The following is a 25,079-nucleotide window of genomic DNA, read 5'->3' as shown; positions in this document are numbered from 1 at the left end:
AACGAGTCTTTTCAATATAAGCTTCAGGAATAACATGATCAGCAGTTTCAACTACAACGCATTTATTAATAGATGAACCAATTTTATCTTTATACGGTTCATGATACTTATCAAAATTCTTCTTAGGCAATTCATAATGAGAGGCAAAAGCTTTATAAAGATTTGCAGCAAGTTGAGAATCAAGACCATATGTAGCACTCATATTACGAAATTTATCAGTATCCATAAAAGCTTCAATGCATTTATAATCATAAATTATACCTGATTCTCTATCCTTGTCGTTCTCCCAACCTTGGTATTTTCTTGGATCCGATCAAGAAGGTCCCTTTTAAACTCTTCTTTGTTGCGTGTAAATGATCCGAACAAGAAGTATCCAAAGCAAGGTCTTGTCTTGAAAAGAAAGTCTTGCGTAGAAATTATCAATAATAACATTACCAGAAGCTCATGAATGGGGCATTTGAGCATTAAAGACTTCAATCTCCCCAAGCTTGGGCAATACTCTCTCCATCATGAGGCCAAAAATTATATATGCGATTCGATCCTTGTGAATTTCACTTGGAGGATAGAACTTAGAATAAAACCGGGGCACAATATCATTCCATTCAAGAGAATCCCCATTATCCAAAGAATTTATACCAATGCGCTGCCTTACTGCATCGCGATATAGAGAATAGTTTCTTCCTCACTTCATCCATGGCAATACCTGCACATTTGAATAACCCGCATAATTCATGCAAGAACAATAAATGATCTCCGGGGTGGACGGTTCCATCCCCTTCATAGCGGTTATCCATAACACGTTCAATAATTTTCATAGGTATTTTATATGGTATCACTTCCTCACTGGCGCCTCATCCACTACCGTTGCGTAGTAGTAGATTTCCCAAATAGAAATTGAAGAGAAGATCTCTCCATAATGACTTATAGCAAGCAGAAATAAAATCAGCACAAACAAGAAGGTTTTCCTTACCAATTCCACTTACCAATAGCGCTTCACTCCCTGCAGAACGGCGCCCGGAAAATAGTCTTGATGACCCACAAGTATAGGGGTGTATCGTAGTATTTTCGATAAGTAAGAATGTCGATCCCAATGAGGAGCGAAGGTGTTGACAAGCGGTTTCGATGAAGGATTCCACGTAAATGCTCACAGACAAGTATTCGGGGGGTTTTGATGTAACAGTTGAATAAAGTACGAGTAAGTAAAGTGCGAGAGTAACAATTGCAGCGAGTGGCCCAATCCTTTTTAGCACAAAGGACAAGCCGGGTTGTTTACTTATAATGACCAAACGTTCTCGAGGACACACGGGATTTTAGTCTAGTGCTTTCGCTACATACGGCTAAATAATCTTCATTGTTATGATAAGTGTTGTGTGGGTGAACCTATGCTAATGTACCGCCCTTCCTAGGACTAATACATACTTGTGATTATACCCCTTGCAAGCATCCGCAACTACAAGAAAGTAATTAAGAATAAATCTAACCACGACCTTAAACTACGAGATCCTCGCTATCCCTCCTGCATCGATATACCAACGGGGGTTTAGGTTTCTGTCACTCCGGCAACCCCGCAATCGGCAAACGAGTACAAGATGCATTCCCCTAGGCCCATAAAGGTGAAGTGTCATGTAGTCGACGTTCACATGACACCACTAGAAGAATAACACCACAACTTAAATATCATAGCATTGAATATTACTCAACCATAGTTCACTACTAACAGTTAGACTTCACCCATGTCCTCAAGAACTAAACGAACTACTCACGAGACATCATAGGGAACATGATCAGAGGTGATATGATGATGAATAACAATCTGAACATAAACCTTGGTTCAATGGTTTCACTCAATAGCATCAACAACAAGTAGAAATCGATACCGGGAGAGTTTCCCCTATCAAACAATCAAGATCAAACCCAAATTGCTACGGCGGTGACGGTTTCCAGTGGTGGAGACGGCGGTGATGATGGTGGAGATGATGATGATGGTGATGGAGATGATGTCCAGCTCGATGACGGTGACGATGGCGTCGATTTCCCCCTCCGGGAGGGAATTTCCCCGGCGGATTCCTGCCCGCCGGAGAGCTCTTTTCTCTCTGGTGTTCTCCGCCCCGCAGAGGCGGCTGTGGCTCTTCGCGAGGTACCCTCTGTGGCTTTTGTCTTCAGGACGAAGGGTTTCGCGAAGAAAAGGAGGCGAAAGGGGCTGTGGGGCCCCCCACACCACAAGGTGGCGCGGCCAGGCCATGGGCCGCGCTGGCCTGTGGTCTGGCCCCACCTTGGGCCTTCTCAGCTCCCCCTTCTGGCTTCCTTCGTCATCTGGAAAAATAGGATTTTTGGTATAATTTCCTTCCACAGTTGATCTTCCGAAATATTGCGTTCTGACGGTGCTTTTTCCAGCAGAATCCTGGCTCCGGTGCTTGATCCTCCAATAATGATGAAACATGCAAAATAGATGAAATAACATAAGTATTGTATCGAAATATGAAATATATCAATGAATAACAACAAATTATGATACAAAATAGTGATGCAAATTGGACGTATCATGGGGCGACGAGGTGCCGCCACACTAGGGCGGCGCGGACCTAGCGTGTGGGGCCCCCGTCAGCCCTCCGCCCTTCCGCCTACTTAAAGTCTTCGTCGCGAATACCCAGTACCGAGAGCCACGATACGGAAAACCTTCCAGAGATGCCGCCACCGCCAATCCCATCTCGGGGGATTCAGGAGATCGCCTCCGGCACCCTGCCGGAGAGGGGAATCATCTCCCGGAGGACTCTTCACCGCCATGGTCGCCCCCGGAGTGATGTGTGAGTAGTTCACCCCTGGACTATGGGTCCATAGCAGTAGCTAGATGGTCGTCTTCTCCTAATTGTGCTATCATTGTTGGATCTTGTGAGCTGCCTAACATGATCAAGATCATCTATTTGTAATGCTACATGTTGTGTTTGTTGGGATCCGATAAATAGTGAATGCTATGTTATGTTGATTATCAATCTATCTATGTCTTGTTTATGATCTTGCATGCTCTCCGTTGCTAGTAGAGGCTCTGGCCAAGTTGATACTTGTAACTCCAAGAGGGAGTATTTATGCTCGATAGTGGGTTCATGTCTCCATTAAATCTGGGGGAGTGACAGCAACCCCTAAGGTTGTGGATGTGCTGTTGCCACTAGGGATAAAACATCAATGCTATGTCTAAGGATGTATTTGTTGATTACATTACGCACCATACTTAATGCAATTGTCTGTTGTTTGCAACATAATACTGGAGGGGGTTCGGATGATAACCTGAAGGTGGACTTTTTAGGCATAGATGCATGCTGGATGGCGGTCTATGTACTTTGTCGTAATGCCCAATTGAATTTCACACTACTCATCATAACATGTATGTGCATGGTCATTGTAACACCCCAAATTTCAAAACAAAGAGAAAATGAATTTCCTTTTTCCAAAAATGAGAGCCAACAAAAACTTTTCTTAAATAGAGTGCTATGCTTAGTGCTCATACCTATTCCTTGTGTTTTTGCCATGATGAGTGTTATTATGCTTATGTGATAAAACCTAAAACCCTAAAGTGATCAAGTGGAGATCACAAACCAAATAAAAATAAAAGAGAAATAAATCAAATAAGAAAAACCCTAAACCATAATCTTCTCAAAAATCAAATTGATCTATTTTGAGAAACCTAAAATAAAGAAAAAGACATATATGGGCATGTAGCTCTAATGTGTAAAATTGGAACTCTACCTTTCTTACTTTGCTAAATGATGGTGAACCATTGAAAAACTTACTAAACCCTAAACCTCATCCCTCTTGTCATCAATCTTAGAAAAACAAAATAAAAAGAAAAGATCTTATTTAAGAAAAAGGCATATGCAAGCCTATGCCTACTTTTTGGAAATGATGAGCTTTGATTTGTCTACCTTGAGTAGATGAATTGAAATACCTCAACACACTCAACAAAGCACTTACCACCAAATTAAAGTAAGAAACAAAATAAAATCAAACATATGCATAGAGGCATATGTGGCACTTAGCCAAATTATCAAATCTTGACCTAGGCACTTCCATTGCCTCAAATTGGTGTGAACCTTTCGCCCAACTCAATATAACACCAACTAAACCTTACTATTGTCAAAATGAAGCAAAGAAAAATAAAAGAATAAAAGTTAGAATTTCACAAAACCCTCATATATGGTTTATGCCATTTTTCTAAATCTTTGACTTAGACCATTTTGGTCTTCACCATTAGTTGTAAGATGATACTAAACACTTATTACAACTTTTGGAATCAAAGAAACACAATTCAAATGAATTTCAAACTCAAATTTGGATCACATATGATAATGGTCAAATCTGCCCTTTTTAGTCTGATCACTACTTTGAGCCTCTCTATTTCAAAATTTTCAAACTAAACTCTCTCAATTCTTTGCACCTCATCCAAGAGCACATCAAGGTGAACACTTTTTGTAAAGACCACCATGCCAAGTTCTTTTTAGATCAAATACTATGCTCATCCAAAGTTGGAACTTTTTATTAAGGGGAACAATCTCCAACTTAGCAAATTTGCAATTCTTTGAATTTCTAAATTCCACTACTACTCATCATTCTCTCTGATCAAATACAACTCAACTAAATACAACATTTCCAAATCTTGCCACCTTTTGAATCAAACCAAATTTGGTAAATTACATCAAATTACAAATAGGGAACTATGCCAACACTATTCTAAATAGTGATCTACCCAAACCCTACTGCCCCAAATCACTCTCCATTGTTCCCTTGACCTCTATCACCCTAGCCAACCCACAGAAACCCTAGGAGGAGCTAACCAAGCTAGCATGGCATGGCCATGCCGGCCATGTCCCTCTCCTTTTTCTCCCCTTCACTCATCACCCTGGCCACCATGCCCAAGAGTGCCACCTCGACTCCCTACAGCACCTAGCACCGTTACCTGTCGAGGAGGACGAAGGACATCGCCGGAATTAACGCGCCCTTGTCGATGCCGAGGACGTCGTGGAAGCGCCCACCGGCAGACTCTGGCCACGCGCAACGCCGCCGAAGCAAGCCTCCTCTGGACCCCCATGCACCACGTTGAGCTTCGCCACCGTGCCAGAAACCCACCAGACACGCTCCTTGTCTTGCTCGAGCACTGCCGCCATTGACATCATCATCGGAATCCCGCAACCCTGCCGTCAGCACCTCGTCCTCTCGCGCGCGTATCAGGCCGTCCCCCACCTCGTCCCCTAGCTCACTAGAACCACCTGGACGCCGCCTACCTTGCGCCCACCTCGCCGACCCCATTCCTTCGCCGGAGCCGCCGCTATGCTGTCGCCTTCGCCGCCCACCTCACGGCCAACTTGACCCTATAAAAGGAGAAGCTCCCGCACCCAACTCCTCACACCAACATCACTCCCCTCTCTCTTCTGATCCTCCTCGTCCACTCCTCTCACCCGATTACTCACCGGAGCCACCCAATTGATCGCCGGAGCCCGCGGAGGAGCTGAGATCGCCGTCGACGAATTCGAGCACCATCGGCGACGCCACCGGTACCAGGCGACTCCCCTTCGTCGACAACGTCGCCAAGCATCTGCGCCGCCCCTCGCCGGAGCTCTAGCACGCCGGCGACCCCCTACCTCCGCCACTCCAGCAAGCACCTCCGCTCGACGGAGACGACGAACCTCAGCCGTAGATCGAGCTTCTAATCCAACGGCCACCACTCACGCGTACCGATTCGGTAAGCCTGGCTCGCTGATAGTTGTGGCTCTTTGTCACCTGCCCGCAGCGTTAGCTGGGCCGGCCCAACTCTTCTTTGCTGCGTTTCAAACTGATTCGGCCCAGTTTTGTTTTCCGCCAGCCCATTAATTCAAATCCAGTTAATTCAAATCCATTTCAATTCAATACTGGCTCCAACTTTGAAATTCAATAGAATCTGTTTGGCTTGGCCAAATTTAACAAATTTCATATTGTTGGAAAGCTATGAAAAAGATCTACAATATGCCACTGGTCCCACTTCAAGATATGTTGTTGAATTAATCTGATAAAAAGAAGAAGGCATGGACTTTTCCATATGCAAATAATTATTAAAAATCAACCAAAATAGATATTAAGTTAATTCCAACTCCAATAGCTCACATTTGACTTACACTAATTGTTTCTGCAAGAAAATGGTGTGGTCACTTTGCATGATCATGCCCTAGTTTAATTAAAGGACTATATGGCTATTCTAGTTAGTTGATATTGTCCAAAACTATTATGTAAATTATATGAAGTGTTTCACTTCATTTAAATCTTGTCCCAAATACTTTAATATGAAGTATTGACCCCTGGTAAAATACTCTCAAATGAAATGCTTGGTGATTTTAAATCATAATAGGCATCATTAAATGGTATGAGGTATTCTACCTCATTTAAATCAATTCCTCAAATGATGATGATGAATGGTTGACTTATGTCAACATGATTTCATGTATAATTGTTTGAGGAAGTTAAATCTTAAGAAGATTCAATGAGAGGAAATTATTCCTCAAGAACTAAATGGAAACTATCATTTACATATGTAATGAGAGGAATTTATTTCTCTAACCCTAAGTAAGAAAAACCTAGATTAATTCTTGGTAGCCATGCTAAGTAATGATGCTAGATCATTTGGAGTGAGCCATTAAGGCTAATTAAGGTTACTTAAGTATTGTTTGGGGATTGTATCCTCGTATTCGTGTATAGACGCTAGTGCCGGAGAATACCAGGAAGAGGAAGGATTCTACCCCGAAGAACACTACAACAAATGTGTTGACTTGTGACCTTCTCTTAGTGACCCTAGGAAAAATCATCATGATTCTACGACGATTTCGCACTAAATTGTCGCTACATGTTTGTAGGGGTCAAAACCCTAGAAAATTACGACGATTTAGGTAAAAATGTAATTATTTTCTAGGATGAAATCGTCATAGTTGGATCCACACGGTCTATGACGTTATTTCTAGGCGCTTGCGACCCATTAAGATCGTCGTTATTTTTATTTTGGGCCACTTCAACGGTTTCGCATATGTGTCGTGTCCATGCGTGTGCCACCTCAGTTGTTCCACATATGTGTTGTATCCATATGTTTGCCATCTCAATATCGCAACAAAAATACGGGATCCAGCATCAACATGTGTTATTGTATTATTTAGTCAAATAAAATAGGGAAATCAGTCACTAAAATAAATCTATTCGTATATTTTCATTAGCAATAAATCATAGTAATACTGTTCTGATCGTATTCTGTGACATGAACCGTGGGCCTAAGAGGAAGGGTCCCAGACGCAGTCACACTAGTTCAGACATGGTGAAGTATGGGAAAAAATGAGCGCGGAAGGGAAAATATGGTGCCACCGCGGGATATATGCGCGGGGTCAAAATATTTCGTACCCCACGGGCCACGGCGGGATATACATATACTGTGAGGTGTGAGCGGGACCTAACCCTAATTCCCCACCTCCATCTCCATCATCGCCCCGTCGCCGGGTAGAAGAACATCGACACCCAAGACTCCTCCGCCCCGTCTCCTTCGATCTTTGACGACACTCACCTGTCGCCCCGTTAAGATGTGGAGATGTCGGAGGGCCGCAGGATCTGCTGCGGCGTGTGGTCGCGGGAGGCGGATCTCGCAGGGCTCGAGAGGCGGGCAGGACAGCCGCCGCGGGGATCTTCCGGAGCCAGCGCACCGGCAGCGTGTGCGCCACTGCCCGAGGTGCGTCGTTGCTCTCGTCTCGCGTCAGTGATTGCAATTTGGGGTACGTGCATTCGTGGTACCACCAGGTGCTGGATCTGGGGTTTCTACCGTGTTGATTATTGGCCTCCTGAATTTCTGGATCTCTCATCACATTTCAGTCTTATAGTTTTTTAAATCATGCAGGGCTATGTGTTGTGGGTGTTCACGAAGCAGGGAGTGCAGCCACAGGAGCTAGCCAATATCTCAAATGAGGATGTATTCTCTCGTTCTCTCCATCCCCCATCTCCCCTTCACGCCTCTCTCTTTGCTGTAGCTAATTCTAGATTTTTAATGTGGCGTTTCTCTATGTGATTCTTGATAGATGCTCCTGTTGACCGGCTTAGGAGATAATTTACAATGTAAACTGTAAATTGCTAGCTACTGACTGTAAATTGTAACATTTACACATGTTTGCAAACATGTACAAGAACTGTGTGTGGGAAGTTGTGCCACTGTACATATAGCTTAATTAGTTAATTGTATAACTATGGCATGCAGGGGTTTGTATATGCCATTGTTCATGTTATTAATTTGCTTCTACATTAGTTCATTTTCTCCATGCTTTAGTGTTCGTGCTTTCATTCCTATTTCCTCTGGTATTTTCTGTTTTAGCTATTGCTTTCTAGGTCCTGTATAGATGGCATGTCACCTTTACAGTTGAAGTATCTTACATGTTTATTACTCTCTTTTTTCTCTTATACTTTCCACAGCAGCGGCGGCTCACACTCTGACATCCTGCCCGTCTTGCCTGATGTTGATGGCACTAGGGTATGCATATATTTGTCCCCATCTCTGCACCTTACATTTTGGCTTTTATCAAATGAACTTGATTGGTTCATTTCTAATGATTGAATAAATGTACATTCTAGATAATGACATTCTGATTTGTTCTAGAGTGGTTTTACTTGAATTCCAGTGATGACTGCAATAGATTGAAAAACATAATATGTTCAATCAATATGAGAACTTTGTCTGAGCTGGTTACTATTAGTACTTTGGAAGTTAATAACAGTGGGCCAACACAAATATTTCTTTAGCAAATGAGGCTTTTCTGCTTTGTATTGTTGCTTATTATCTTTGTTCCAGTTTCTATATCGTTTCTATATAAAAGCCAAATTTGAAGTCTGATATTTTGGAACAAAAGTCTAGTTTGTTCTGTAATGTGTTTGCTTAAAATGAACATGCTATTATTTCGACGATGCAATACTAGAAGAACTATGATGATATCTTTCTGCCATGCTTGCTTGTCTCACATTGTTCCATTTTTTTTTGGAATTCCAGGAGCAGTACAAGGAGAGAAGGAAGAGTCGGTGCTACTCCTGCTGCACCACATGGCCAGGTGGTGGTAGGTAGCCAGCCGCTGGGACGTGATGCCAGAGTAAGCGGTGCACACGGTGAGCAATCGGCAGGTTGTTGTGGCGTTGATGGAGGGAAGAAGGTAACGGCTTTGTTTTGTCTGATATCAACATGCCTGTGATATTTGTAGAATTTGATGCTGTGAGAACAAATCCCTGAACTGCTAGTTGATCGGTCCACTTATTCTAGAAACAGCCCCACTGGCTGCTTCAACTCAGTTGTTTTGTTCTTTCACTTTTCTCCTTATTTTTTGACCAGTTCTTACTCCTGTCCAGTACCACACTTTGCATCTTGCTGTGGCCAAGCACAACAGTTTTTCTTGTCTGCAAATACTTGGAGAGTTCTTTTGTATGGATGCGCATGTAGAAATGTTAATGAACTTGTACATCCTAGACCTGGGATTATATGCTCGGACAAGGCTTCCTTGTACAACAATTGTAGCATGTGATTTGCAGATACTATCTAAAGATTACTTAATATTATATTTTGTATTTCATTCCCTAAGTCTATGTGCTGTAACTCAAATGTAGGTACTTCCACTCTTCTTCTTCATAGATAGATAGTAGGTACCTATACAGCTTTTTGAATATCATTGTCATCGCTTGATGCTATTATTCTTTCCATTAGCTTCTACAGTTTTTCACACATGCAAAAAACTAAAAAAGGCTCACAATTACTTCTATATTATCATACGAGTGTAGTTTGATGTACAACTTAGCTCCATGTATTCTATTTATCACTGGGTTTTTGCAAAGGCGAATATCTTTGCATATTAGCAACGTTATTTTTAGGGGAACAGTTAGTTCAACAATAGTTAGTTCTCCTTATATTTGATTTGCTTTATAGATCACATTACAGGTGTAACTTGTATTCACATGCTATTTAAGTTAATATTCTGTAAAATCTTAGGTTTATTTCACCTACAGATTGTGTTCAGTCGTCATGTATGATGCTTGTTTATTTTTTGTGGTGGCCTAGAGTGTGCTCATTCATGGCTGTTGGTTCTCGCTCTTTGACCTGATAGCAGACATTATTATTCTATGCATGTTAGGAAGTATATATTTCTGTAGTGCATTTAACTGTGCATTATTTATGGGCCACCAAGCCACGTACAACTAAACTCAAATGCACAGTACAGTAGCAACCATTGACAGTCACACTTACAACCTTGCTTGTGATGATATTGACAGATATCTACATTTGCCTACGAGAGGTCAGATAATGCAGCAGAAAGGGCCCTATAGGTTGGGAGAGGTCCTGATGATGCAGCAGCAAGAATGGACTTGCAGGTCCGGCTGTCTGGAAGTTGTTGCATTGTTTATCATTCTTTCTTTGACTCATATTGTTCTTACATGGGTTCATTTTGTGGTAGATTTAGCTGGCAGTGTTTGATAGCTGGAATATTGTAATAGACTTAATAATTGTTGTGAAAATAATCTCATGTCTTATTTGGTTATGATTATTTGTTGTTTAATTATTGCAAAATCGTGGGAAACTGAAACCTAAGAAGAGGTAATGCAGTCTGACAAGTAAAAATGCCAAGGCCCGAAATGAAAAAGCCTATAAATACGCTATGGCCCAAAAAAAATGGACCAAAAAGTTTGTTAAAAGGCTGAGACGCAAGAGACGCACGGATTCTAAAAAGGCCAAATCCCAGAAGACAAATGGACCAACAAAAGGAAGGCCTAGAAAAAGGCTGGTATTAATGGACTTGGCCCATCTAGACCAGTGAAATGGACTGGGCTGATTTTTGATTACGATGATCTAATTTTGTCACAATTTTGCCACGTCAGGCTGGCCATGTAGGATCTGATGTGGCATGGCCAGATTGCCGGTGACGATACTAGATCGTCATAGATGTTATGACGATGTAATATTGTCATAGACAACCATGACGATTCCAAGTAGAAGGTCATGTTGGTTCATTCCTGACGCTCCGTTTTTGACGATCTATTTTTTGTCATAAAAACGTCATATATTAAATATAGTGACGATTCAGTGACAAAAATGGAGGGTCGCAAGTCAACAAATTTCTTGTAGTGGAAGAAGAGCACTTTGACCACCTCAACAACCAAGGCAAGCTAACACCAATGCAAGCTAGACTATTTCAAGTTATAATGTTGCAAGCAAATATTCTTGCAAAGTGCAAAGCCCTTTGGGGCAAGGCACCATAGTCTTATCTTTTCTTACCATAAGCCTATCCCAAGTTTCTACATTACAAGTTTTACTTGTTGTTTTCCAAGAGTTACTTTTATAGTTAACTTTGGTCAAAGTAAAGAAGTTTACTAGAGTAGTAAGGTTAGTCTCAATCAAGCAAAGCAAGATAGCACCCCTCATGATTTAGAGCTAGTGCTAATGATTAAAACTTGACTACTCCAGATGGGAACAATGTGACTTGAACTGAATTTTGAAACCTTGGAATGATGAAGCATTCCATTGAATGATTTTTGAAGGTGAATATGACAAAGAGAAGATGGTGATTTTTGATAAAACCGATATTGGTTTGAATGCGATACCTTTCCAATATTGAGTACCCCCACAATACCTGATTATGGGTAGGGCTTAACTGGAAATTTATGCGTCTTAGTATGGGTTCCCTCTGAACACACATCATAGGGGTTATGCTTGAGGCTGCCTCCGTTGTTGAGAAATGATGTGAATTGTACGGCCAAGCCCTGTGCAGTTCCCAGGTTGACAGTTGGTCTTCATTGGGAGGCCAAGCTCATGGGTAGAGGTGCTCATACTAGGATTTATAAGTGAAAGGTTATGGTTGATGATCCGCGTACTGTGTTACGATGATTCGGGGTAATCCCGACGGATGAAATCAAATGTTGTGGCACAAGTGTGCAACCTCTGCAGAGTGTCAATCTATTCGAATAGCCGCGTCCACGGTTACGGACGGTTGGAAAGGCCATACAGTTTCCGATGTCAAATTCTTGAAAATGATGGTGAAATGAATTGTGAATTGGTGAATTGAATTGAAATCACCACTTGAATGGTGGGAATGACACTAATGTTCCCACTTGAGTTAGTTAGCACCTGAATAAGGTTTTACTCAAATACTTGTGAACTAAAATTGGCTTTATACAAATAAACTAGAGCTTAGCAAACCTTACTAGAAATGTCTAGCACTTACACTAGTATTAGTTTGTGAGCACTTGAAGTACTCACGGCTTTGTCCCTGGCTATTCAAATGGCCAGAGTATGAAGATGAACAAGGAGATGACCAGCAGGACGCCTACGACAACTAGGAGTCTTCCGACGTCAAGCGTTGGCCTGTGGACTAGAGAGTCCTTGTATCTTACGCTTCCGCTATGAACTTGTGTTTGTTCGTTGATCAATAGATCAACTATTCGTGTAATATGGATCATGTGATTCCAATTTGTAAGACATTATGGTTTGTAATGAATGATGACTGTGATACTTAACTATTATGCCTCGCAACAACAATATTCCTGGGATTGCGATGTATGACATAATAGGCATCCGGACTTAAAAATCCGGGTGTTGACAGTCATGCCCTCTTTATTTTTCAATTGCCCAACTGTAATTTGTTCACCCAACATGATATTTATCTTATGGGAGAGACACCACTAGTGAACTGTGGACCCCGGTCCATTCTTTTACATCGAATACAATCTACTGCAATACTCGTTCTACTGTTCTTTGCAAACATCATCATCCACACTATACATCTAATCCTTTGTTACAGCAAGCCGGTGAGATTGACAACCTCACTGTCACGTTGGGGCAAAGTAATTTGGTTGTGTTGTGCAGGTTCCACGTTGGCGCCGGAATCCCTGGTGTTGCACCGCACTACACTCCGCCGCCATCAACCTTCAACGTGCTTCTTGGCTCCTACTGGTTCGATAAACCTTGGTTTCTTACAGAGGGAAAACTTGCCACTGTACGCATCACACCTTCCTCTTGGGGTTCCCAACGGACGCGTGCTGTACGCGTATCAGTGGTGCGTCTCCTAAAATCGATATCGTGCGGATTTCGGCGGATTCGCTGGGATCCTCATGGTACCGGTTTTGGGGCGTCACAAGTTGGTATCAGAGCATCAGGTTGACGGTACCCCACTAGTCCAGCTTGTAGGATAACCTGGCCAATGGACGTTGTTGTGTCTAGTGTCAAAACTATTTTCTAAAATTCGTCGGATAGATCTGATTAGCTCTGATTTTTCTCCTTACCTCTATTCTGTCTCCCTTATCTTTGCGAGTTTTGGGTCTTCTCTCTTATCTGAGTTCTCTAGGTCTTAGGTTTGACGTGGGTTGGACGATCTATGCCTTAACCTAGTAGGTTCCATCTTCGAAGAATTCTGCCGCAACTACATCATCATCAACGGAGCAACAACTCTTGTTAGTGGTGTCGAATCCAACAACATGGAGCAAGAACTCTTGTTAGTGGTGTCGCGACGATATACACGATGCATGAAGACCCGATAGTTTAACCAACTCCCCCTTAGGTTGACGTGGAACCTCGGGGCGAGGTTCCTTGTTAGTGGTGTCGATTGTAGCGGCCCAGGATCATACCCCTATTAGATTTGTTTCTTGTTTCTCTTTTGTGCATCATGCATGCATCATATCACATCCATGTTCGATAAAATAAAATTATTTTTATAAACCCCTAGTTATTTTTTCTTATCCATCTCCTCTTTGTTTCAATTCAAACTGTGTTTGAATTTGAACTTGTTTCAAATATTTTACAAAACAGAATACAAACGGAAAATATTTTAAAACAAAACCCTAAATCTATCTGCCTTGGGCCTTCTCCCTTTTCCCTGGTCCATTTCTCCTCCTCTCCCTCTCTTCCCGCAGCCTTTTTCCCTCCAGCCCAGCTCGGCCTTGATCTTTCCCTGATGGTATCAGATCAAATCTCAGCGTATGTGCTACTTCTCATAGCTGGTGCAGGCCAGGTCCGGTCCAGCATCTTTCTGCTAGCTTGCTTCTTATTCCTTTTGGCAAACCTTGTTTAATTATAACTCTTATTTTATAAATCTAATTACTGCAACTTTATGTGTATTTTTATTAGAAAATTGCAAGGAATAATAATATGACATTCATATGCTTGCTTGTATCTCGCATCATGTCGGCTTGTTGTAGTTTGCATCGCACCTAATAATCACACGCGGAGTATTTGGAAATTGTCGAATACGGTTTCCACTTCGCTTAATATTATGTAGCCCGCCCATGCCATGCCTTTGCAATACTGATCAACATTTAAATTGTGGATAGAAAAATAACTTGAACCTAATATTTGTTTGCCGGGATTCCGATTCCGCTTAATATGGATAAGTTGCATCGCCGCATCATGTTTGTCATGTCATGCATGCATATCATATCATGAGCATGCCGATTCTTCTCCGTAGTTGTAAGATTTGCATCCGTTGTTTGTTGTAGCATTTGCTTCTTCCCGGATAGGATCACGAAGTGGTGATGTGAGATACGACGAGTTCTCCGACAAGTTGTTCTGCAGCTTTATCACAGGCGAGCCCTCCCTCTTCACCTATTTTATACTTTGCTCTCCCTCGCACTGCTATCCATATGTTGCGCTTCTTTATCGAGTCACGTGTCCTATTCCACTTGTTACCCTAATAATCCTATATGTATCATTCCTTAACCATAGCCGCTGCTTGATGTTTGAGCCTTGCGAGTCGTAGGCGTGTTTAGGTTCTGTTGTTCATCTCGATCTGTTATAGGGATTTGTTGGGTTGCTGGGAGCTTATCACATGCTATATCAGTTGTTGGAGATAATCATGCTTTACTTATTGTTAACAACTAAAATGATAAGCAGAGGCATCTGTGAGCCCCTTAGCGAAAGCATCGGAACTTTGACTCACTAATGTCCCCTAGGACCCGAGTTCTTGTTATCTGTTCCGAGACTGAGCACTCTAACCACACGTGGGTATGTTTCTGGGTCTCCCCTCGACCACTGCTGGAATCTACAGCTTTGTCCAGTGGCCACAACTAGTTTGCAATGTTTTACCATTTGTTGTTTGCGTGCATGCCAGCCTGTTACTTATTTACTTTGGGAAGCCCCTGGGTGCCTTGTATCCCTTGTTTCTGGTATGCACACATAGGTCGCGGAGCCGCTGCGAAGTGGTTTATCGCCCCAGTGTGTGTTTGAACCACCTAGTACGTTGTCGCAAACAGCTAGGTCCGCTTCGAAGATACGGCCGGACTTTGATACAGGTTTAACTTAGTTAGGTGGCTTCCCGAACATTGTTGTCGTGAAGGAGAGTGCGAGTCGTTATATCCACCTGTCGCAAGTGGGTTGATCGTGCGTGTGGGCACATTTGGGCACCCCTGCAGGGTTAAATCTTATCGATAAGCTGCGTCCGCGGTTATGGACGACTTGGAGCTGTATGACTCGACCATAGACAACTTACACGTGTTGTTTATTAATAATAACTTGCGTAGTAAGTTAGTACAAATTCAATAATAAATGGTTAAAACTTGTCAACCGTGTGAGTGCCCTTGTAAGTACTTCCTTGCGAGGGGGAACACATCGGCTGTGTTATGTTTGTAGAGTATAGAACTGTTAGCTTATGCGCTCTCTCACCTTCTGTGATAGACGAATGTTGTAGAGTGTCTCTATAGGTTTTTAGTGCTTGCGCGCTGCCGCTTAACCCCACCATATTGCCTATGACGTTCCTCTTGCATCCTCTAAGTCCCCTGCGTGCCTCAAGTACAAAGGACGACTGGTTGATGAATGCTTACACTTCTTGAAGTCTTGTTAAGTACGAACCCGTACTTATTGCTGCTTCTACGGGACATAACCGGGCAGGTATGAAGATATGTTCGATGAAGGCGACGTTAGCAAGGTTACCCTTCCGGCTTGGCCTGGGCAGGGTTATTGACGCCACTGGTTATCTTCAGGACTCTTAGTCCAAATTTGTATCTTGTCTGTACTCGGACATATTCGATCTTCTGTATGATTTGGATCTTTGTATTGTATATTTGTATTCTTGACTCGTTGGAGTCGTTGTTGTAATATATCTATTTTTGTGGGCTCTATTGTAATCCTGTTGTAATGTTACCTCTCGTGATTGATTCCACCCGCATCCCGTGCATGCTTCGGCGTGTACGAGGCGCTTGGTGGTGCGTCTCCTAAAATCGATATCGTGCGGATTTCGGCGGATTCGCTGGGATCTTCATGGTACCGGTTTTGGGGCGTCACATTCCCCGAGCTGGGCAACTCGTTTCCCGCTTTTTTTTACTTGCTAATTCTTTCTCGGCCTCCTCCAAGGCTTTCTTCTCCTGCTTCTCCGCCAAGTCTTTCTTCTCCTTGAACATGAGTGCTTGCCTACGAAGTTCATGTGCATAGTCGTCAGGCAGATTCTTCGCGGCTTGGGACGGTGTGCTCAAAAATGACTTAGCCCACTTCTTTTCCTTGTCAGAATATACTGGCTTGGGCTCGGGCTCTCTTTTCGCCTTCGATTCCGCCCTCCATTTCTCATGGTGAGCAGCCGCGGCCGCGTCGACTTCCTCGGCACTACGTTCCCAAGGCCTTGTGGGGAGAGGCTTCAGTGATGGCTCCAGTACCTTTGTGGTCTTAGGTACATAAGGGTCCGGGTTAATAGTCCAGGACTGCTTCTTCTTCTTCACCGGAGGTGGATTGGGGGGCGGCGTCTGCTTACCCGCCCGAGGCGGACTGGGGGCCGGCGGCTGCTTACCCGCCGGAGGTGAATTGGGGGCGGCGTCGGCTGACGTGAAGGAGGTGTAGGTGAAGCACCACCACCACCACCACCACCGCCACCACCACCGTAGGGGGGTGGACTTGTTGGCCTTGGCGCCTCACCTGGAAACTTGATAAACTTCTTTTGCCATAGAATGAACTGGCGCTTGACATCTCCAAGTCTTCTCTCCCCTTCAGGTGTAGCAATGTCAATCTCCAGGTCCTCAAACCCTTGTACTATGTCCTCCACCGTGACACGAGCATAGCCATCTTGAATGGGGTTGTTGTGGTGGAGTGCTCCAGGTTTACATGGTAAAGCACTACCGATGGCTACCTTCATGGACATGTTCCCCATTGGATAATACATATGACATTCTTTCATCTCCTTTACATCGTCCACGGGGTAGCGAGGAGGCTCCGGTGCAGTAATATCGATCGTCGGTGCATGTGCATTAGCACCAGCCGGTGGGGGCTCCGTGGAAGCCACGCTGCTTCTCCGCTGCTGGCTTCCGACATCCGCTGGATGACCTTCATCCGTCCCAGCCGCCTCTCTTTCTTGTACTAGTACATTCAAGGTTTTCTTCATCTCATCGAATTCCGATACAAACCGCGCCACAGCATCTTTTTCCCGATCCGCCTTTCTCTTACGGCTTCTGTAACTGTAGGGGTCATTTTCTTGGGAAAACTCTTCTTTCCATGAAATGACGCCTTTGCCTCGTACACGTCCTCCGTGTTCAGGATTCCCAAGGGCTTTTGTCAGCACGTCATTCTCTCTGTTGAACTTGATCTTCCCCTCTTGAGCATCCCTCATTGCGTCAATAAGGGCTTGGGTGGGTTTAAACTTTGTGTCTCAGTGGGTACACTCCCCTGTCACCGGGTCTAGCGTTCCCCCATGCCCGTACCACCAGCTTTTGGCCCTAGGGTCCCATCCCTCTGTACCTAGAGGGATTCCTCGCGCCCTCAGGTCATCCTCCATCTTCTGCCACTTAGGCTCCGAAAGGCGGTATCCTCCTAGCCCCATAATATGATTGTACACCTTCTTAGCCGCATTTGCCTTATTTTTATCCGATATGGCTTTGAATTCCTCTGATTTCTTTTGCCTCACAAATTCGGGCCAATCATCTTTCAGCTTCTCATACCGTCCGTTGAAATCCGGAGTCTTCCCCTTCTCGACATATTAAGCTGCTAAATTTTTCTTGTAGGTCCGGAATGTTGTGGCCATCTTCTGAAGAGCGAACTCTTTGACCAGCCTCCTCCTCTTACGTCCCTCCGGATCGTCGTTACCAAATTCATCTTTTTTGTTGTATTCCGGAGGTAGAACGAAGTGCTCCATAAGCGTTCTCCAGCATTCCTTTTTCTTTCTCTTGCTGACGACACTGGAATCAACACGTGCCTTCACTGGCTCATGCCATTCCTGGACGGTGATCGGGACGCTGTCTCTATCAACGACTCCGCATTGGTTGATGAATTTGGTGTAAGCCTCTTCGGGCTCCAGCGGCTTGCCGGTTGGACTGATAACATCAATGTTATATGTTACTCCTTGTTTCAGCGTCTTGGTTTTGCCACGCTTTGTCTTCACCGATTTTTTCGATGATCCGCTGGCCGAGGGCTAAAATAAGAAAGAGAGTCGAGTTAATACACATATTTATTGAAATCGGTAAATTTGTATCACCAGAGGCTCAATGTATATATATACCTCACCGGAGGTGGTTGCTAATTGCTTATCAACATCGCCGGAGGTGTTTGTCGACGGTTGACCTCCATCGACAGTGCCCGTTCCTTCGTCATCACCTCGCTGACGACCTTCATCGTCACCGTCAAGGTTCAGATAAGAAGACACATCCTCTTCTTCATCTTCTTCGGCCGGCACATAAAGAATGTCGCCGTTTATGATGCCGAAAAGATGTGTCTCAGCTTCCGGATTATAGTTATCCCTAATCAGGTCGGCTCTATCGTCCGCCATATGTGTCACTCCTGAAAACATGTAGTAAAAACTAATTAATCACGGTAAAGAAGGGGGCGGTGGCGGTGGCGGTGGCGGTGGTGAAAGGGCGGTGGCGGTGGCGAAAGAGGGGCGGTGGCGGTGGTGAAAGAGGGGCGGTGGTGAAAGGGCGGTGGCGGTGGCAGTGGCGAAAGGGCGGTGGCCCTTGCCACCCCTACGCGCGAGGGCGGTGTGCATATTTCTCTCTTTCTCTCGCAAAAAAAAAACAAAAAAATCAACCCCGCGCGTATACGGAAGGGCGGCGAGGGGGGCGGCGCCTCGCTGCCCCCGCCCCCTCCGTATACGCGTGCGCGGGGTACCGGTTATACAAATTTTAAGTCACAAATTAAGTTATACAAATTTTAAGTCACAAATTTTAGTTATACAAATTTTAAGTTACAAATTTTAGTTATATACAAATTTGAAGTTATAGTTATATACAAATTTTAGTTATATACAAATTTGAAGTTACAAATTTTAGTTATATACAAATTTGAAGTACTTTTTTTGTTTAGTACTTTTTTGTTAAGTACTTTTTTTTGTAAAGTACTTAGTTACAAATTAAAAAAAACAAAAAAATGGGACGGCCAGGCGCCCCTGGCCCTTCTCCTTCTCCTCCCTCGATCTCTCTCTCTCTCGACACGTCTGGCGGCAACGTGCGCGCAGCCGGCGGTCGACAGCGGACAAGAAGCGGCGGCGCGCGGTCAAAGATGAACAGACGGCGCGTGCGGCGCATGCGAAGCGGCGGTCACGTCGGAAAGAACACACGCCGCCGGCGGCGCGGCGAGAGAAGGACGTCGTCGACGTACGGCGCGAGAAGGCTCGGGCGTGGCGGGCGGGCGGCGGCGTCGTTGGCGGCGGGGCGGGCGGCGGCGTCGTCGGCGGCGTCGATCGGCGGCCGGGCAGGGCGTCGTTGCAGCGAACTCGCGCGGAGAAGATCGAGAATGGGGGCGACGGTTTGGGCGCGAGTATTTATAGCCCCCCTTTAGTCGCGGTTGGGGAGGCGACCCGCGACTAAAGGGTACCCTTTAGTCGTGGTTGGCCAGACCAGCCGCGACTAAAGGGTTTTTTCACGGGTTTTCGTTCACAAGAACTTAACCTTTTAGTCGCGGTTGGCCAGGCTAACCGCGACTAAAGGTATTTTTCAAAATACTTTTCTTTTTCAAAATCTTAAAAATACAAATAATATATCAAAAAAATCAGAAAAATAAAACTAATTCATTTCAAAATCTAAAAAATACAAATAATATATCAAAAAAATCAGAAAAATAAAAATAATTAATTTCAAAATCTTAAAAATACAAATAATATATCAAAAAATTAAGAAAAATAAAACTAATTCAATTCAAAATCTTAAAAATACAAATAATATATCAAAAAAATCAGAAAAATAAAACTAATTCATTTCAAAATCTTAAAAATACAAATAATATATCAAAAAATCACACAAGTTCTTCCCGGCCCGTCTTCCCGCCAGTTCTTTCCCGCCTATGTCTTCCCGTCATTTCTTCACGCCTCTGTCTTCCCGCCTCTGTCTTTCATGGGCTTGCAGGAAAAAATTCAAAGGCGCAACTTCCGAAGATGCCGTAGGGCGTGTAAACCAACGACATCTTCGAGAAGCTGCGCCACGGGAGATTTTCGAACCCTTTACCCAACACTGTTAGAGCAGTTGGAGTCTTTCACGGGCTTGCAGGAAAATTTTCCCGAGGAGCAACTTCCGAAGATGACGTGGGCGTGTGCACCGACGACATCTTCGAGAAGTTGCGCCACGGGAGATTTTCCAACCCTTTACTCCATCCATGGGGATGAAACTCTCCCTACCTGCTAGGTTGGCTTGTTGGTCTGCTTGCCAAGGCGTATCGATGCTCCTTTTATAGACACAGCGCCGCTTCTGCTTTGTCTTGTTCGTCCGACAGGGCGTCGTGCGCTACATGCTTTATCTCATCGAGCAGTGCGTCCACCCACGCGTCCTTATCCTGCCGACAGCTTTAGTCACGGTTGCACCCTCCAGCCGAGACTAAAGCTTACCCAGACGTCCTTATCCCACCGACAGTTTTGTTAGATGATACAAAACCACCTTTAGTCCCGGTTGCACCCACCAGCCGGGACTAAAGGTTAGATGACCAGCTCTGGATTCCTCTTCTTCTCGCCATTTCTTCCATGTCTTCCCGCCTCTTTCTTCCCGCCACTTTCTTCCCGCCTCCTGTCTTCCCGCTCCCATTTTTCCCGCCATTTCTCACTACATATATGTAGCCCGGCTTGGCCAGCATTATCACATCTCTACAATCTCTCATCACTCTCTCATGGCTTCCACCGCACCCACTCTAACCTACCAGCAGGTGGAGGAGCTTTGCGCCTCGAACTACCCTTGCCCACCGGGCTACCGCGTCCCCGCCGGCTAGAGCCTAAGCGCCGGAGGCGTGCCGGTCCCTCCCGTCCCTCAGGGTACTGCACGTCGGGCGGCCATCACGAACCACTACTACCTCGATCTCACGCAGGAGCAGCGGATGAATCCCCGCTGGCATCCCGATAACCAGCATACTTGGGACGCCTTCTTCATCAATCGGCGTGACAGGGCGCTGGCCAGGTATGAGGAGGACGGTCTGCCTCCTGGGAACTTCCAAGAGGCCGGTCGTCGGCTATGGTGGTACGGCCGGACTCTACAGAGCGTCATGGACTACATCACGGCCGGCGATATCCCCCGCCTGCGCTACCCTCAGTTCGAGCCACGAGCGCCGCCCGACGACAGCGACGACGATGGCAGCGACGACAACGGCGGCAACTTAGAAGGCAACGACTACCAATACAACGGCGGTGACTATGAAGACTACGAGTATTCATATTATACGCCTAGGCAGGAGTATGACTAAGTCACTCCAAATTTCATGTATCATCAGTGGTATCTCGAATCAATCGAATCATTCGAAAATGGACACCAAACACATCACAGATAATATAATTCACATGATCCATTCAACACAGTTTGGTACAATAAATTATTACACATCATTTCTTCCCTTGTGTCCCTGCTTGCTTACGATTGGGCCATATCCATGGAGCATCCTCATCATTTAACTTAATGCTTGGGTCGGTGTTCACTTTGAAGGGCGGAATTTCACCAAACATATTATAATCTTCTGACATGTCTGTCTTGTCCTCCACTCCCACGATGTTTCTTTTCCCTGAAAGAACAATGTGGCGCTTTGGATCATCGCATGATGTACTGATCGTTTTCTTATCTTTCCGTTTCCTCGGTTTGCTACTCATGTCCTTCACATAGAAAACCTGAGCGACATCTTTCGCTAGGACGAATGGTTCGTCAAGGTAACCAAGATTGTTGAAATCCACCATTGTCATTCCGTATTGCTGATCCACCTTTACCCCACCTCCTGTTAGCTTGAACCATTTGCACCGGAACAAAGGGACCTTAAAGGAGGGTCCATAGTCAAGTTTCCATATCTCCTCTATGTAACCATAATATGTGACCTTTTCCCCATTCTCGGTTGCTGCATCAAAGCGGACACCACTGTTTTGGTTGGTGCTCTTTTTATCTTGGGCGATCGTGTAAAATGTATTCCCATTTATCTCGTACCCTTGGAAAGTCGTTATAGTCGAAGATGGTGTCTTGGCCAACATGTACAGCTGATCTACAACATCATTGTCATTCATTAAATGTTTTCTCAACCAACTGCCGAAAGTCTCCATGTGGGCCTTCGTAATCCAGGATTCAGGCTTCCCCGGGTTGTCCTCGCGTAAAATATTCTTGTGCTTCTCAAAGTACGGAGCCACCAAGCTGGAATTGGTCAGAACTGTGTGGTGTGCTTCAGTCATAGAATGGCCGTACATACATATCGTTGATTTCCTTCCGATCGTGCCTTTTCCACTTAGTCTCCCCTCGTGCCGCGATCGAGGAAGACCAATCGGCTTAAGGTCAGGAACAAAGTCAACACAAAACTCAATTACCTCCTCATTTCCATAGCCCTTGGCAATGCTTCCTTCTGGCCTAGCACGGTTACGAACATATTTCTTTAATACTCCCATGAACCTCTCAAAGGGGAACATATTGTGTAGAAATATAGGTCCGAGGATGGAAATCTCTTCGACTAGGTGAACCAGGAGGTGCGTCATAATATTGAAGAAGGATGGCGGGAACACCAACTCGAAACTGACAAGACATTGGACCACATCGTTTTGTAGCCGTGGTAGATCTTCTGGATTGATTACCTTCTGAGAGATTGCATTGAGGAATGCACATAGCTTCACAATGGCTACTCGAACATTTTCCGAGCCCCCTCAAAGCAATCGGAAGCAATTGCGTCATAATCACGTGGCAGTCGTGAGACTTCGGGTTTTGGAACTTTTTGTCCGCCATGTTTATTATTCCCTTTATATTCGACGAGAATCCAGACGGGACCTTCATACTGCTCAGGCATTCAAAAAAGATGAACTTCTCTTCTTTGGTCAGAGCGTAGCTGGCACGACCTTGAAACCATTCCGGATGCCGGTCATTAGGGTCTTTCAAATGTTGCTGGTCCTACCGTGCTTCCTTTGTATCATTTGTCTTCCCATACACGCACAAGAAGCTTAGGAGGTTCACGCAAATATTCTTCGTAACATGCATCACGTCGATTGCAGAGCGGACATCTAGGACTTTCCAATATTCTAGCTCCAAGAATATAGATTTCTTCTTCCACATGGGTGCGTGCCCGTCAGCTCCCTGTGGAACTGATTGTCCGCCAGGACCCTTTCCAAAGAAGACTTTCAAATCCCTGACCATATCAAATAGCTCAGCACCAGTACGTTCCGCAGGCTTCGGCCGGTGATCTGCCTTGCCGTTGTAATGCTTGCCTTTCTTTCTTACGTTATGAATTTTTGGAAGAAATCGACGATGCCCAAGGTACACGTTCTTCTTACAATTTGGCAAATATACACTTTCAGTCTCATGTAAGCAGTGCGTGCATGCATTGTATCCCTTATTTGACAGTCCCGAAAGGTTACTAAGAGCAGGCCAATCGTTGATGGTTACGAAAAGCAACGCTCGTAGGTCAAATTCCTCTTCTTTGTGCTCATCCCACACACGTACACCAGGTCTTCCCCACAACTGTAAAAGTTCATCAACTTATGGCCTTAGGTACACATCGATGTCGTTGCCGGGTTGCTTCGGACCTTGGATGAGCACTGGCATCATAATGAACTTCCGCTTCATGCACAACCAAGGAGGAAGGTTGTAGATGCATAGAGTCACGGGCCAGGTGCTATGGCTGGAGCTCTGCTCGCTAAAAGGATTCATGCCATCTGTACTTAGACCAAATCTTATGTTCCTTGCGTCAGCTGCAAAATCTTTGAACTCTCTGTCGATCTTTCTCCATTGCGTTCCATCTGCGGGGTGTCTCAACTCCCCGTCCGACTTACGGTCCTCTTTGTGCCATCGCAACAACTTTGCATGCTCTTTGTTCCTGAACAGACGTTTCAACCGTGGTATTATATGAGCATACCACATCACCTTGGCGGGAACCCTCTTCCTGGGTTTCTGGCCCTCAACATCGTCACCAGGGTCATCGCCTCTGATCTTATAACGCAATGCAGTGCATACGAGACATTCATTCAAATTCTCGTATTCACCGCGATAGAGGATGCAGTCGTTAATGCATGCATGTATCTTCAGAACCTCTAAACCTAGAGGGCAGACAACCTTCTTTGCTTCGTACGTACTGGCGGGCTACTCGTTATTCTTTGGAAACATATTCTTCATCATTTTCAGCAAATTTTCAAATCCCGAGTCAGATAGACCTTCCTGTGCCTTCCATTTCAGCAAATCCAGTGTGCAGCCCAGCTTTTTCAGACCATTATCGCATCCAGGGTAAGCGACTTTTTGTGATCCTCTAACATGCGATCCAAATTCTCCCTCTCATTTTCAGTTTCGCAGCGTCTCTGTGCATCAGCAATGGTCCGACCAAGATCATCAACGGGCTCTGATACGTCCATTTTGCATCACTATTTTATATCATAATTTACTGTTATTCATTGATATATTTCATATTTAGAGATGATACTTATGTTATTTCACCTATTTTGCATGTTTCATGATTATTGGAGAATCATTCACCGGAGTCAGGATTCTGCTGGAAAAAGCACCGTCAGAATGCAATATTTCTGAAGATCAACAATTGACGGAAATTATACCGAAGATCTTATTTCTCCAGAAGAAGGAGCCAGCCAAAAGGAGGGGCCGAGGAGGGCCGCCATTGGCCCCCCATAGGCCGGCGCGGGCCCTGCCCTGGCCGCGCCGCCTTGTGGGGAGGGGGCCCACAGCCC

At 44.7% G+C, this 25,079-nt stretch overlaps 1 long non-coding RNA gene across 2 annotated transcripts; it reads left to right on the top strand.

The window, feature by feature from the left end:
• Positions 1–7,442: 7,442 nt before the first annotated feature.
• On the top strand, positions 7,443–10,503 carry LOC127312676 (uncharacterized). Of its 2 annotated transcripts, none has more exons than XR_011748361.1 (4): positions 7,443–7,726; positions 7,892–8,515; positions 9,029–9,185; positions 10,294–10,503. It is a non-coding gene; the product is annotated as an uncharacterized lncRNA (long non-coding RNA). The 2 variants fall into 2 exon arrangements; XR_011748362.1 differs by having other exon boundaries at positions 7,443–7,769.
• Positions 10,504–25,079: the final 14,576 nt, after the last annotated feature.

The sequence above is a fragment of the Lolium perenne genome, chromosome 7 (genome assembly GCF_019359855.2).
Source record: "Lolium perenne isolate Kyuss_39 chromosome 7, Kyuss_2.0, whole genome shotgun sequence".
Taxonomy (NCBI): domain Eukaryota; kingdom Viridiplantae; phylum Streptophyta; class Magnoliopsida; order Poales; family Poaceae; genus Lolium; species Lolium perenne.
This window is presented reverse-complemented; position numbering and strand designations above follow the sequence as displayed.